The 15,592-nt window shown below is 35.1% G+C and overlaps 1 protein-coding gene across 2 annotated transcripts in view; it reads right to left on the bottom strand.

Moving 5' to 3' along the window:
• The window catches only part of atxn1a (ataxin 1a), a 105,162-nt gene that overhangs the window by 75,646 nt on the left and 13,924 nt on the right, over positions 1-15,592 (bottom strand). Inside the window, exons 1-2 of one of the 2 annotated variants that reach the window (XM_058752721.1) lie at positions 12,258-12,641; positions 2,449-2,623 (exon numbers count right to left, since the gene is read on the bottom strand). The gene's annotated coding sequence lies outside the window, so the exon portion shown is untranslated. Of the gene's footprint in view, positions 1-2,448; positions 2,624-12,257; positions 12,642-15,592 lie in introns of those variants that run through there. The other variant, XM_058752720.1, reaches the window with a different exon arrangement.

Below are 15,592 nucleotides of genomic sequence, written 5' to 3'. Positions count from 1 at the left end.
TATTTTAGTTCGTGACAAAAAAAAAAGAGACTGTGAAGTGATACAAGAGACGTAAAATGTAATTATGTAGAAAATTGGTTTGGCGGTCATTATTCAAGAACATTTGACCACAAAAGTTCAATTTTACACAGCTGTTTACAAGAAAAAATAGCTCTATACCCCACTCCGCTCACATACTCTGTGGTACTGATTGTTACATGTTCAAAATGTTACTATCGACTTGGTACCAAAGTACCAGTACTTCTGACACTCCTAATAAAAAAGGTTGAGAGACATAAAGGAAAAAGATGCTGTAGAATGTCACCGAATGAAGGGGAAAGAGAGACAGAGTGGATTTCCGTTTAGACCGACCAGGGGGGACTGGAGGAGAAAATGAGGGAGTGTGAACTGACACCAGAGGCAGAGAGAGATCCCTGTCAGAGCTCAAAGCTGAACAGACACTCCTGACGGGTTTATCCATGCACCGCTGGGCCCGACTACAGCTCAACCAGCATCAGATCCTGTCCCCACAGACAAGCTACACGCATACACACAGCCAATCCCACTGAAACGTCATCTTACACCGCATATCACATCCACATTCAGCCTATATGTGCACTGACACGCTTTGACAGGCTGGAAGCTTCTTCCTTTCCAAACAGGAGCTGGTAGATGAGTTCCACAACAGAAGCTAAACTATTTCTACTGTCTTACGGCGCTGAGAGGAAAAACAACTTGTGAAGGATGAAAATCAAAGCTTCGATGAGGAAAAGGTGAACCACTCTTGACTAATGTGACCCTATAATACATTTCTATGGCAAGAGTTGTTGTGGAATGAGAACATACACTACATTTCAATAGTTTGGGGCCTTTTATTCAGCAAGGATGCATTAAATTGACAAAAGGTACAATAAAGACATTTATAATGTTACAAAAGATTTTTATAATAAATGCTGTTCTTTTGAATTTTCTATTCATCGATTTATCGAGAAACATTTATCATAGTTTCCACAAAAATATGAAGCAGAACAACTGTTTTCAGCACTGAAGACTGGAGTAATGATGCTGAAAATTCAGCTTTGCCATCACAGGAATAAATGTAAATAGAAATCAAATAGAAAACAGTTATTTTAAACTCTAAAAATATTTCACAATATTACTGTTTTTACTGTACTTTTGATCAAATAAGAGCAGCCTTGGTGAGCATCAGAGACTTCACACAAAAAAATAATAATCTTACCGACCAAACCTTTGAATGGTAGGTTGGTAAAATATGGTGAAATGTGTTAAACAGAGCTGAGAGTATTACAATATTATCAGTAGGATATGCAGAAATACATATTTCACAAATTAATTAGTCATTGTCTGTCTGAATGACATTTCTTATGGGTCATTCATTCCTATATGAAACTGCCTTCTGTTAAAAAAAAAAAAAAAAGTTAGCGCAATACTGATATTGACGCATTTTAAAATGTTAGATTTTTTATCTTTTTGTACGCCAACTTAAAAACAGGGTATTGATATAACCAGACGCTGAAAATCATCTTAAGACTGTCCTACCGCAAACATATACAAACACTAAACCCAACAATCTGACCAACATTTAATGAATAAACAGGCTAATTATCAACCTGTAATTGCTGTAAACCATCACAGCTTGCTGGACAACTTAACCATCCTGCTCATTCCTAATTATTCATAGCTGAAAGTATTAATCAAATTAAAGGAATTGTTCACCCAAAAATGAAACTTTTGCCATCATGTCATTCCAAAGTTGTATGACTTCATATACAGAACTCAAAAGAAGATATTCTCAAGAAGGTCTCATTGTTCTTGTCAAGTCATCGGGGTCTAGTGTGAACCCTGAAAATATCTCATTTTGAGTTTAGCAGAAGAAAGTCATAAGGGTTTGGAAAACATGAGGCTGAAATATGTTTTTCTTTGTTTTAATTTTTCGGGTTAAATATTCCTTTAAAGATAGACTGCATTGACTGTGGAAATCACAGGACAAAAAGACAATAAAACAGAGAGGATTCCAGACAACTATGTGATGACGACAAAGACAACTAGAGGTAGGAACAAATACCAAAACAGTGAGTGGAAAAAGAGGAAGTGCAGTGTTGAGTCAGCAAGTGAAAGAGATAACAAGTGATCGAAGTATAGCAAGAAAGAAGAAGAGAAACAGACACACAACGCATTTTCACGCAGATGTGTGATGAGGCTGACCTCACACCACCCATCTTTACACAGAACCGCTACAGAGAAAGGGACAGAAAACGCTCCACTATTTTCCAGTTGTCACATCTGTCAGAAAACCCTGCTGGGCAGAAGACAACACACGAGCCTCTCTTTCTATTACGAGTACATCTGTTTTGAAGTTGAGGGTAAAAAAGCTTGACCCAAGAAAGAATGAGTCTCATGCACAAGCCAATCCAGAAACATTCAAGTGAAAGTAAACTGCTGTCTTACCCAGTAGGATGATACAGGCAGATCTTAACCAGGTTCAGTTGGAGAGGAGAGTCCAGATAAAACCACTAGGATAGGGATGGATAAATCTCTCCTGCTGTCTGAGGGGACGGCTCGTGATTCCCACTCTGTCTGTCCACGTCTGCGTCTGCCTGGCTCCAACAGCCCTCACCATTCCCTGCCACATACAAAAACAAAGAGCTTTGCACTTAAGCAATCAGGTCCGAGTGGCTATATTGTACTGCTAGACTGTGTATTTGATCATGATTGGAATGTTTTTCTGACTAATCAACATCCAGAACAAAAACTGCATTTTATAAACAGAAATGTGTGTTAATTGACTATTTACAGCATGAATTTTGGAAACATATAAATTAGCTAGATTATATATTTTATGTATAATAAAATAAATGTGTCCTGAGATCCTCTTATAATGCCACCATCACTCCTTTTGAATATGTAACCAAGGTAACAGGAGACTAGTTGAGAATGTACTTGAAATAGTTTCAGCCGTATGAACCAGCGAGACGCTTTAGGGTTGGGATTTCCTTTAACTATCAGACTAATATCATCCATCCAAAAATAAAAAAAGATCAACTAATTAGTCAATAAATCAATTGCTAATGTTACCCTTAAAAGCATATTTAATAAAACATATCATAAAAGGTATTTTTTAACACGTGTGTGATGTATACATACACAACCATATGTGACAGTAAAACATGTATAATGTCACAATGTTTTGTTTTGGACTTTCTATTCATCGAAAAATCCTGAAATATACTGTTTTCAACACTGCAAATAATAAGAAATGCTTCTTCAGCAGCAAATCAGCATATTAGAATGATTTCTGAAAAATCATGTGTCACTGAAATATCCCCAAAATAACCCGCAACCCACCAAAATAAAAGCTTGAGGATTTTAGATTTGAAAATGTTGAAAGTTCCTTAAAAAACTAAAATTTAAAAAGATAATAATATATATTTTTTACTTTTATTTAATGAATTTTAAAATATAATAGTATTATAACAATTTATTATTGTTTATTTTTAAAAAATATATTTTAACTTTTAAAAACTAAATTAAATGCAAATACTACAATTGCTATTATTAATTATTTAATTTTTTATAGTTATATTTAATGGGTCACCCTGTGTGACCACCAAACCAAATCTCCAGGTGCTCTCCAGAGAACCAGACTGAAATTGAAATGTTTTTACTGTATTTTTGATCAAATAAAGACAACCTTGGTGAACAAAAGAGACCATAAAATCTTACCAACCCTAAGCTTACATAAGTATAGTCTTTATTAAATTAACATTTCCCTGATTTCAAGCCGTAGCCTTTTATCACTAAGTGTACATTCCTCTACACAAAAGCTTTTTTACCCCCTTAAATTGTCTGACCTCTCGGTCTAGTTTAATGGTTCGTTCCGGGGCTGAGAGCTATGAGGAAAGGCTGTTTAATCAGAATCACTCTCCTGGTCTCTGAAGCTCCTGGGGGAGACCGCATTCACAAAACAAACATTGGACACTATTTATAGATGCCTGTCGACATGGCAACCACTCTTTGTTTGTTTGAATCAGAAACTATTTCTCCTTTTTTCCCCTCAAATGTTTCGCTTCTTGCTTCAAAGCAGGCGCTGGGACTTGAGACACTCAGTTGTCTCGATTTGCTCTGGTATGTTCCTTCAAAACAAGGGCAGGGTGGAGGTAATGCTCTGGCAGGACAATACGAGTGCTTTTGTGCATTTGTGTACGAGCTACTTGTGCTCTTAAATATTGCTGTGTCAAATCTATTCTGAGTAAACCACCAGTTAATCTTGTTTAGATGCCATCACCCATGGCAACGAGGGCACATACAGTATTAATGCGTGTAGAGGAGTCACAAGCTGTTTACATCACTTTAAACTGTATCGGTTAAAATTTGATTTAAACACCTACAGGCTGATTTCGTATCTAATTGAAAGGGCATCCTAGTGAGTAAAACTAACTATTTTTTTTTTTTTTTTTTTACACTGAATGTAGGCCACATGGTGTTCATCCTCAGCAGATCTGGCAGAACTAAAAACATAATTCATAACAATTCATTTTCTCTACAGGGAAACCGATTTTAACCATAATGTATAAACCTTTCAAGTCTCTGAGCAACGCTCCTATAAAAGCATTGCAACTAGCATAATATTCACTGTATAAGCGCCCATAGCTTATATATTTCAATAATTTGCAATAAGCTTTAATTATATTGTGGTTAAAATGGCATAATTAGTAGTTCACTCCCTCACTGGTGTGGTTCATGATTTAGAAGACTTTATTACAGAATGATTTGAAATGCCTATGGAGAAAATGAATGGGAAAAATCAAGAAAAGTGGTCTCTGTTATGCTCTACAGACCAGTTTTGCTCTTTTTGCTGAGATTTACATGATACTGGAGCCTTGACTCCACTGAGAGTAGCAGTTTTACTTCTACTACACTGAAGAAAGGCTAAATACTTCTGCAAAAGTTATGAATCAGACGTACACACATGCATACCAACAGATATAAATATATATAGACAGACAAATATACTCACATATAAACCATCACCCTTTTTTGTCATAGTCAGCAGCGCTGAATTTTGCTGACTGTTCAAAAACACAGGAAAGAATATTAACAACTGTCTAATGCTCCGCCCACTGTCAGTCAAACACCTCCCACCTCTTCCTTCATAGGGATTACACACGTTATGCTCCTTACATACTAACATTACAGTATGACTTGACTGTTAAGATTAACTATTTATTTAGTCATACTAAAAGTAACAGTTAGTCATCTGATATTTTAAAACCTATTCATAATCACAGTCAAAATAAGACACAGGCTTACTGGAATATAGGTAGTTGAGAAGTGACAAAATGTAAAACATTTCATGTATGTATACATGTATGGTCCTTATTTTATGGTAGATATTTCTTACTATGGTATTTAGAATAAAATCGAGATGAATACAGTTTAGAAAGGGCATGAGCATTGTGGCATTATAATATTACTGACTTTATCTCTCCCCGTTGGTAGCGGTTTGAGTCATTTTACATTTCAAACAGCACTTTTGCCCATCTAGTGTTTAGTTTACACTAAAAAGAGCATCTTCTCGTCCCGCTTTCATAAAGAGCACTCTCTGTTTCTGTTTCCCATAATTCAGCAGCTGAGAAGGGCTGCAGGCTGCTGTTTCTCTCTCATCTTTCTGACGAATTACAGAAGTGTAATGTTTAAATGGCAGGTGACCACAAACAGTCAAATCTATACAACTTGTATTTGTTCCTTAACGAAACAAGTCAAGGGGTATTATTAACATGCTAACAATGCTAAGTGATATGGCGTATAGCGTGGATGGTGTTTTCACACACACACACACACACACACACACACACACACACACAGACAGTGTTGGGAAGGTTACTTTGGAAATGTAATAGGTTACAGATTACAAGTTACCCTATTTAAAATGTAATAAGTAGTGTAACTTTTCAATTACTTTATTAAAGTAATGTAACTGATTACATTTTATTACTTTTTGATTACTTCTCTAAATTTCTAATGTTTTCTAATGTCATTTTTAAATAAGTTTTAAAACATGTAAACCAGGCAGGGTTAACCTTACAGCAGTACTCAACACTGTCAAATTTTCAAAATCCTTCATCACTTGTATTAAAATTATAATAATTTAATTTTAAAGCACACCCACCACAAAATCAGACTGACTTTGAGATCATTCTGAGGTTAAATACAGATTTAAAACCATAACAAGAAATATTTTAATAGCTATGATACGGTTTTTGAAATCAAATCTTTGCATAGTTATGTTAATCTTAAAAAATAAAGCAAATACACTAATCCAAATAGGAGTTATTGAATAAACAATGGTGTCACATATTTTAGAGCAATCACTGCAATTTATGAAAGAAATCAATTAAATCTGTATGTGGGTGTGTGTGAATACAATTCAGATGTAACCCCCTCTTAACATTTTCACAAGTAACTGTAATTTAATTACTATTTTTTTTCTCAGTAACTGTAACTGATTACAATTATATTTATTTTGTAATTAAATTACATAATTCCATTACATGTAACTAGTTACTCCCAAACACTGCACACACACATATATATATATATATAAACTGTACTTCTGTCCCTCACAGCCTCAGTGTTGTTGGACTACTAGGGTTTGCTGCACAATACTCTGAAGTAAGATAATATAATAATAACAACACAAAAAAGACAGACATACAGGAGCTTTAATCTCCTAATAAAACAAAATTACCTTCACCACTTCTAGGCCTATTTGTGCAGCTACAGTGTGTGTGTGTGTGTGTGTGTGTTCCTGAGGGCTTTCAGTCTTTAAAAAATTCATAATGTCAAGTTCATCTGCCCATTCACATCAGCAGCTGTGTTTATATTACTAAAGGAAAGGTTAAAAATGTCTTAACCTCAGCTTTCCCTCTCTTTCTCTTTCACACACACTATATTTTATTCACTATATTATTGAGTACATTTTTGAAAAGCGAGGACAGTTTGGACCTCACTAGTCAAAAATGTTGGAAGTATAGCTACACACACACACACACACACACACACACACACACGTTTACTAGGCCACTATAACCTAACCCTAACAGAAAACTCAATTATGAGTAACAATTTGTCCCCAAAATATGGTTAAGTAGGTACACACGCAGACACACACGCATACTTGAATTTGTGGTTTACGGGCACTCTCCATATGCGTAATGGTTTTTCTACTGTACAAACCATATTTTCTATTGCCCTACACCTAAACCTACCCGTTACAGGAAACTACTGGCAATTTTTGAATTTCATAAAACACCGTTTAGTATGTTTTTTAAGCCTTTTGTTTTACGGGGACACAGGAAGTGTCCTCATAAACCATGTTCACGTTGTAGTACCCATGTCATTATACACATTTGTGTCCTCGTAAAGCATATATACCAGTACATACATACACACACACACACACACACACACACACAAATTATGAGCAAATTATGACTAACCACAAAAGTATTGAATTATATTTATATTTGTTTAGTTTTAAAATGCAATTTTTTTCCCCCAGATAATTATGACCCCAAATAGCAATACAGTAAACCAAAACACACACACTTAGGCACAGTGTGTACTTTATTCTCTCTAAACGCACTCTATCAGTCTTGTTTTCTTCTGGATCTATCTATTATTCTTCCACAATCTCCCACAATGTTTTAACTCCCTCATATATTTACCTTAGGCTAAGTGTTTACTGTCCATTTTTATTTTGTCCTGAAAATGTAAAATAAAAGTCTTAAAGTAAAATGAAAATATCTAATCTATTAAAAAGTTATTTTTTATTTTATTAATATTACCATAAACTGGTCCAACAGAATGCTAACTTATTAACAGGATGGGCTGAATAGGACAACTATTTTTGTGAATACACAACAGCATAAGTGTGCAATAGTACTGTATTAGTCGGAAATTCAACGGTTATTTTGATATTCAATTAATCTGTTGAATATGTTCAATTAATCAGATTTTTAAAATTTATTTTCAGTATTTTTAATTTTTTTTTAAAGTTACGATACATCAATCTTGTAAAGTAACATAAATGGCAGATGTTTTCCATGCACAGTGCACTGGTGCAGTTCATCGATAATCAAATTTAATAATAATAATAATCAATAATGAAAATTATTGACTAGTTGTATTAGCTATAGTATTAGCTATATTACCAGATGAACACAATATCAATAACACAAGATATGGGAATAGTTTTCTCACTTCCTTTAAAAATGAATTGTATTATTTTGCAATCATAATTAATATTATACACAATTATATGGTTAGGTCATCTGTATTATTTGCACATAACATTTTGGCAAACCCATCAGAACAGAACAGATTTGTGACGTCATTGCCCATCTGCATAAATTTGATCTAAGTCATGGCAAGTGTTCGTCGGAAATCACCAACTCTCATTGAAAATGAAAGACTTCAGGTTGTTCTGTCGCTACAAATTGCTGTCAGTGTGAAGGGCCCTTTAGAAACTACTGAACAAAGCTCCTGGTGCACACACACACACACACACACACACACACACACACACTACTGTAGGCTCAGTGGTGCTTACATAACCACAAACACACACCCCTATCGGTCAGCTCAAAGTTCTCCTGTTCACCGCAGATGGCTGACCTCTGACCTGTCGGCGCACAGCAGCCAGTCACGCAGTACACTGCTGACACAGATAATGAAAACACACACAAACACTCCACCCAGAACAAGCTTCATGACAATGACTTACTGGTGAACTGTCAATGGACTCTTGCTTCACGGTAATATAACACTACGGCTCTGAGGGAGTACCTAATCCTTAAAGGGACAGGTAACAGAAAATTAAGGTTCAGTCATCATTTACTCACCATCATGTCAGCTGTGTGACTTTCTTTCTCCAGAATGTGCCAGTCTATGCTATAAATTTACAATTAACATGTGAATGAGATTTATGCGTGAACTATGCCTTCAAGTCCAGACATGATCATGAGACTGAAATGGCCTATAGTCACTTTATGACATGAACATTGATAATTTGGCAGTGTTTAGTATTTGCTGTTCTGAAATTACGTAATGTGTCCATGAATGATTTCGGTCATGCAGAGTATCTGTAAATATCAGATACAGTTTCATTTCTGATTAAGCTTTTTCTTTGTTTATAGTCTATTTCTTTTTAAAAGCACAAAACAATTATCAATCAGTAGATTAAAATGTTTGTCTATTTTAAACGTCAGTGTTATAAAAGTTAAGAACAGAACATGCACAGTACATGTTTCTATAGTTTAAGTTTGCCACATATTTGACACGATTGTAGGTTAATTCTCAAAACTCCATGCATAATTATTCTGTAAAACATTTTCTGGAGCAAATAAATAATTGATATATTTAGATTCAACAAAAGGAAGAATGTGGATTTTTATTCACTACAGACATACATTACATACAAAATATACAGTACATATAAACCAACATTATTTTTGTACTATTTATATGCTATATTTTGAATTAGTTTTTCTTTTTTAGATTTTCAGTTTTTATTTTATTGTTAGTTTTAGTTTAAGTAAATTTTGTTAGGTGCTGTCTTCATTTTAATAGTTTTTTTATTTTTTATTTCTATGTAGCTTTAATTTATTTTTATTTCAGTTGTAATAATTTTGTTTTATCAGCTTAAACTTATTTTACTTCTTTGCGAAGCAAAGTTAGTACCGTTTTAGTTAACAGTAACACTGATATAAATGGAAGTTAGTATTTATAAAATTATTATAATTATTTTTTTTGCAAACACACTAAGTTCTGTGATTTAGTAAATGCTCAGAAGCATCTGATTGGTGTCACCCGTTGCGGTGTAGATGGGGTGTTAAAATACAGCCGCTGCTTATTAAATCAATTAGTACTGCAATTCAAATTGCTGTAGTGGAGACATTAAAAAGAAAGAAAATCCTTCAAGAGCATACACACACACAGAAACAATTGCACACGACTGTGCTAACATCAGCCTCTCCCACATACTGTACACACACGACCACATGCTCTCACACACCAGCAGTCGGTCCTTTCCCAGACACCAGGCCTCCGCTTCTGTAATTCACTTGCTATGTTGCTGCTGGTTTGTTTCACAACACTGTCACATCCAATGAGATTCTCTCCCTGTCCTGGCTTCCTGCCACTCAGCGAGAACGGCACACAGTAGAGACCCTCTCGCTGTCGCTCAGACCGCACCCTCCCCTCCATTAGCGTTACTTATCAGTGTCTGGCCACCAGTCACACACACACTGATCTCTTTACTACAGGGTAATTCCACGGGAAAATCCACAGAGGGTATAATGCAAGGATTAGAGCTGCAAAGCATTACAATCCGAAATATATAGCACACTTCCAACGCATCTCTATTCACCTGCCTGTACTCTCCCTCTCTGTTTCAATAATTACTCATTCTGCCCTGATAAAAACATAACTGGTGATTTCAGATTGTAATATTTGGATATGTTCCATGACACTGAATGATTACATTATTCATAAATTATTATAGCATTTTCTTGGTTCTGAAAGATATCTCAAATAATATCATGCCATTAACATGGTATCATCTTGTCTAGTAAATCCAAATGATTGAAATATAACCAAGGTAGTGTCACTGTTCAAAATAACCATGTATCAGCATGGTACAGGCCCAAAAACCATGGTATTTATTCACAGTATTATCATAGTACACCAAATAAACTATGGTAATACCATGATAAATTAAAAACAAGGTAGAAGCATGGTAGTACCATAAAAAAAATAATAATAATAATACCATGATACATGTAAGAAACCTATCAATAATATTATGCATGTCTCAAAACATTAATATTATGGTGCATGTAAAACAAGTTAATATCATAGTGTATATCTAAAAATTACAGGGTAATGTCACAGCACATATTTATGTAACAAGATAATATCATGGTACATGTAGAAAAGAAAAAAAAAGAGCAATAACATAATCATGTCTAAAAACAAGGTAATAAAATGACATGTAAAAACAAGTTAATATTATGATGCATATCTAAATAGCAAGGTAATACCATTGTGTAATTCAAATAATAATGTAATACCATTGTGCATGTTTAAAAAAAACTACCATGTGCACTTATAAAAACAAGACAATACCATGGTATTGGTATAAAAAAAAAACATTTTGCATGGCTAAAAACATGTTGTCTACAAACACTATAGTTGTAGTGTTTTATTTTAATAGATTTATAGATTTTCAATATGGGCCATTTATGGGTTATCAGACATAACATGAAAACATTTAAAGAACAGATTTTTAATAGTATGAAAAATGGCATGGAAATATCATAAAAAAGAACCACCATAATACTTTTTTCTAAGCGCAAGCTGTCACTCCCACCCTCTTTCGCAGGACATGAAGGATGAACACAAGCATGTGCTTTATGTAAGTTGGAGATCCGTGAAAGCAGCACAAACACAGCTGGAGTGCGAATGAAACACCCCAAGACCAGTGATCCAGCGCCGACAGTCAATCGCACGACACCCCGCCGCGCGTGCGTGTGTGTGTGTGTGTGTGCGCGCACACATGTGCGAGGTCAGCAGGGACCTGCCGATTCAATCCAAACCACCACGAGATTTCACCACTCTTGACAGCAAAACCTTTTAGCCTTCCCATGCTCCCCTACAAATGGTTTGTTAACATACAGCCTCGGAACGACCGGATAAAAGGTCACGAAACCTTTCGGAAAAACCTTTTTCTGTCACTTTCAATGAAGACTCTTACATAACAGCGCCACGGTAGTTCTGAAACCGCAGGAAACTAACGCTGAACCGACCCGCACAGTAATCTCATTGGCTGTGGGACGTACAACACATGATACGACTGATTCTGCAGACAAAACCTGTTTTACAAAGCGGAGCTATTTTTCAAAGAGCTACCCAGTGACCTGAACATGCACGTCATGTGACCCACCTTGTGATTTTTATCAGCAAGGGTATTTGAGACCTGCAGGCCTGGGGTGGAAATGATTTTCATAGTCTGTTTGTTGTTAAGTTGATTTTTATTTGTCGATATGGTCGCCATCCTTTAAAACTAAACACAAAAAGTGTGTGTATGTGTACAGCAGACACGTCAGGGGCCCTCATTTCTCGTCTCTGCGGGTCTCTGTTTGCAATGACCCTGCTTATGTAATGAAGGATGCAGAGACACACAAACACACACTTACACTAGAGAGCTTCTTGCTGCTGTTACTTAACACACACTGGGTCTGGATATCTGCTGAGATGTGAAGCCTTCTGGTGCCAGGCCAGCCTGAAAACTTTCCCAAATCCCAGGAGGGGGAACGCAGACCCTCTGTGATCAACAACAGCCACTGCTGAAAACCCAGAGAGCTGCGTTTGTGTGTGTGTCTTTGGAAAGCAATGACATCCTGAAGAAAGAACAGAGATGTGTACTGTAGTGTAATAATATTGGTGGTTGGTAGTAATTAATAATATTCCCATCCAAGGAATATTGAAAAATTGCATAAAAATACATGGAAACAAATGGCTTGGCAAGTTGATAAAACTGCCTCCAGCTTTTCTAGGAATTACATGCAACAAAATAATTCATGGTTGAAATTACAACATATCAAAAAAATATTTATTAATCACATGAATGAATGAATGAATGAATGAATGAATGAATGAATGAATGAATGACTACCGTTCAAAGGTTTGGGGTCAGTATAAAAACAAAAATATTGTGAAATATTATTACAATTTCTGTTTTAATACACTCTTAAAAATGATGGTGCTTAAAAGGTTCTTCTCAGCGATGCCATAGAAGAACCATTTTTGGTTCCACAAAGAACCGGTCAGTCAAAGGTTCTTTAAAAAAAAATCACCTCTTTCTTACCTTTTTATAAACAGAAAGTTTCTTCAGATGTTTAAGGTTCATTTATACAAATAAGGTTCTTCTACTGCATCGTGAAGCGCCTTTATTTTTAAGAGTGTATATATTAAAATGTAATTTAATCCTGTGATGCAAAGCTGTATTTTAAGCAGTCATTACTCCAGACTTCACTGTCATGCGATCCTTCAGAAATCATTCTAATATGCTGATTTGCTGCTCAAGAAACACTTATTATCACTGTCAAAAACAGTTGTGCTGCTTAATATTTTTGTGGAAACTGACATTTTTGTTTACGGATTGTTAAATAAAAAGTAATTTAAATGTACTAATTTATTTTGGGGAAAAAACAACAACACTGACCCCCAAACATTTAATATAATTGAATGAATTGACCCCCAAACATTTTATATCGTTTCATGGCCCCAAAAACATATATTTATGATTAATTTGTTGAAAATTAGTTCAATCACCATGGACTGATTTGGCAAAAAGTTAATTTTGGACCCTGTATGTAACTCAACTGAACAGTCGACCTCATGGTAAACAGATATAAGACTCCTGAGAGGTGCCAGGGATCAGGGCTGGAGAACCCCGGCTGGAGTTTCACCAATGACCCCACTAGTTTCCACACACCATATCGGTTGCAGCTCATAACGTTCAGTTTCCAGCCCACACAACACGTTTACAGATTCAAATACAAGAGCACAAGAGGCCCGAAATAGCTCTTCCCTGCGTACACTCTATAAACCGCAGCATACACACCCATTTCACACACAACGTAACATAAAAGTGTGTAAAGGCACCTTACCCACACACGCACATAAAAACACAAGGTGACACACTCCCACACAAACATACATCTCCTTGACAGTCCATTCTGAAGATGAAAGACTGAAAGTGGGGCAGATGATGACAAGAAAAAAAATGAAAACGACTCCAGTGGTAGAAATAAAAAGAACCCCCACACACACACACACACACACACTCTCACACGCATAAATACACCAATACAGCTCCGCTTTATTATACCGTCCCATTCAAATCCGCATCACCTGGGGGAACAGCCCAGTCAGCCCTGCAGAACCACAGAGAAGCACCGGGATAATTGATAAGTAATTGAGGGAAAGATCTGGGGTCTTTTAATTAACTATAAGAGAAACGCTGCACAATTTTTAGTAACGCAGCAGTGGTTACCGAAAAGCCCTTAAGAGGAATACCCAGATTAGACTGCAGTGCTTCATGTCTTTTCAACTGACCCATTTAATGGAAAAACTTCTTATCAGAAACAGAAATACTATCATCTGACCCCTAGTGATTAGTTAACATGATTAAACTGCTGTGAGAAAACAGGAATAAACCGAGTGAGAGTGGAGAGCGGTCATGTCTTGAAACACAGCAATTAGTTAACTCTTACACAACACAAATGATCTTCTTTTTTTATATTTTATTTTAATTTATTTGAATTACTGTTTTTCAGCATAACACAATGTCATAAATTAGAAAATTAAATAAAAATAGCATGTATTATGAATAATGATGATGTATTTCAGCTTTGACACAACAACAAAAATATTCAAACAAAATAAAAAAACATGGAAAGTATTAATAATAATAACAATAATAATAATAATAATAATAATAATATACAACAATACAATTATATTTCCATTTATGTTTTTTTTTCATTACATTACTTTTATGCAAAGTTGCTTTGCCATCTAAACTACAATGAATATGAATTATTGTATTATTTTGGCTTTGATGCAATATTAACAATTATTAGAAAACAAAATGTAAAAACATGACATGAATTATGAATAATAATAATAATAATAATAATATTTTCTTATTTATCACATTACACTTATGCAAAGTTATTTTGCATCAATCAAAAGATAATTTGCATTATTATAATTATAATTATTATTATTACTATTACTACTACTATTATTAATTTTGTTGTATATTTCATTATATTTACACAAAGTTGTTTTTCAAAAGAGTTACATTTAAATTGCTCATATGAGAATGAATGGTTATGAAAAGCAAACAGGAACAATTATGCAAATATGTTAAGTATGTTTCTTTTTGCCATTTCTACTTTAATGGAAAGTGGGGTCATTGTCTTGATGCTATTCTTTAGATATCTATAGATAACAGTATAACTGCTGTATAACTTTAGGTAGCTATCCTCAATAACCAGCAAGGATCTTTAGTTGCCCAATTCACAATAAAGGGTCTGTGACTTGGCACATGAGATGTGGTTCATCTAAAAAATAGTGAAGCTGAATGATTTTTTTTTTACCATACCAAACAAGAAAGAAATCCTCTTTCCAAAAAATGAATACAGAATGCTTACTGAAAGGTCTGAATTATCCTCTGAGATTTGGGAAATTGGAGTAACTATGGGAAGTTGGTGTAACAATGTGTAATTCCTTTACAATGTATTACAAAATCTGCCCTCAGGCTTAAGAGATTAAACATCACCACCGACAACAACAACAACAACAAGTCCAACACTTTCTAAGCTAGAACAGGCAGGATTGAGAAATATTACTATTGATGGAACAATCACGCGCTACACTTGGCAAACAGACTGTGAGAATTCAATGAAACCTGCTAATCTAGCAACTTCTGAGCAGATAGAGCGAGGACTATGGCACATCA

Source organism: Onychostoma macrolepis, chromosome 19 (genome assembly GCF_012432095.1).
Source record: "Onychostoma macrolepis isolate SWU-2019 chromosome 19, ASM1243209v1, whole genome shotgun sequence".
Classification (NCBI taxonomy): Eukaryota; Metazoa; Chordata; class Actinopteri; order Cypriniformes; family Cyprinidae; genus Onychostoma; species Onychostoma macrolepis.
Note: the sequence above shows the minus strand (reverse complement) of the source record. Positions and strands in the feature narration are given on the sequence as shown.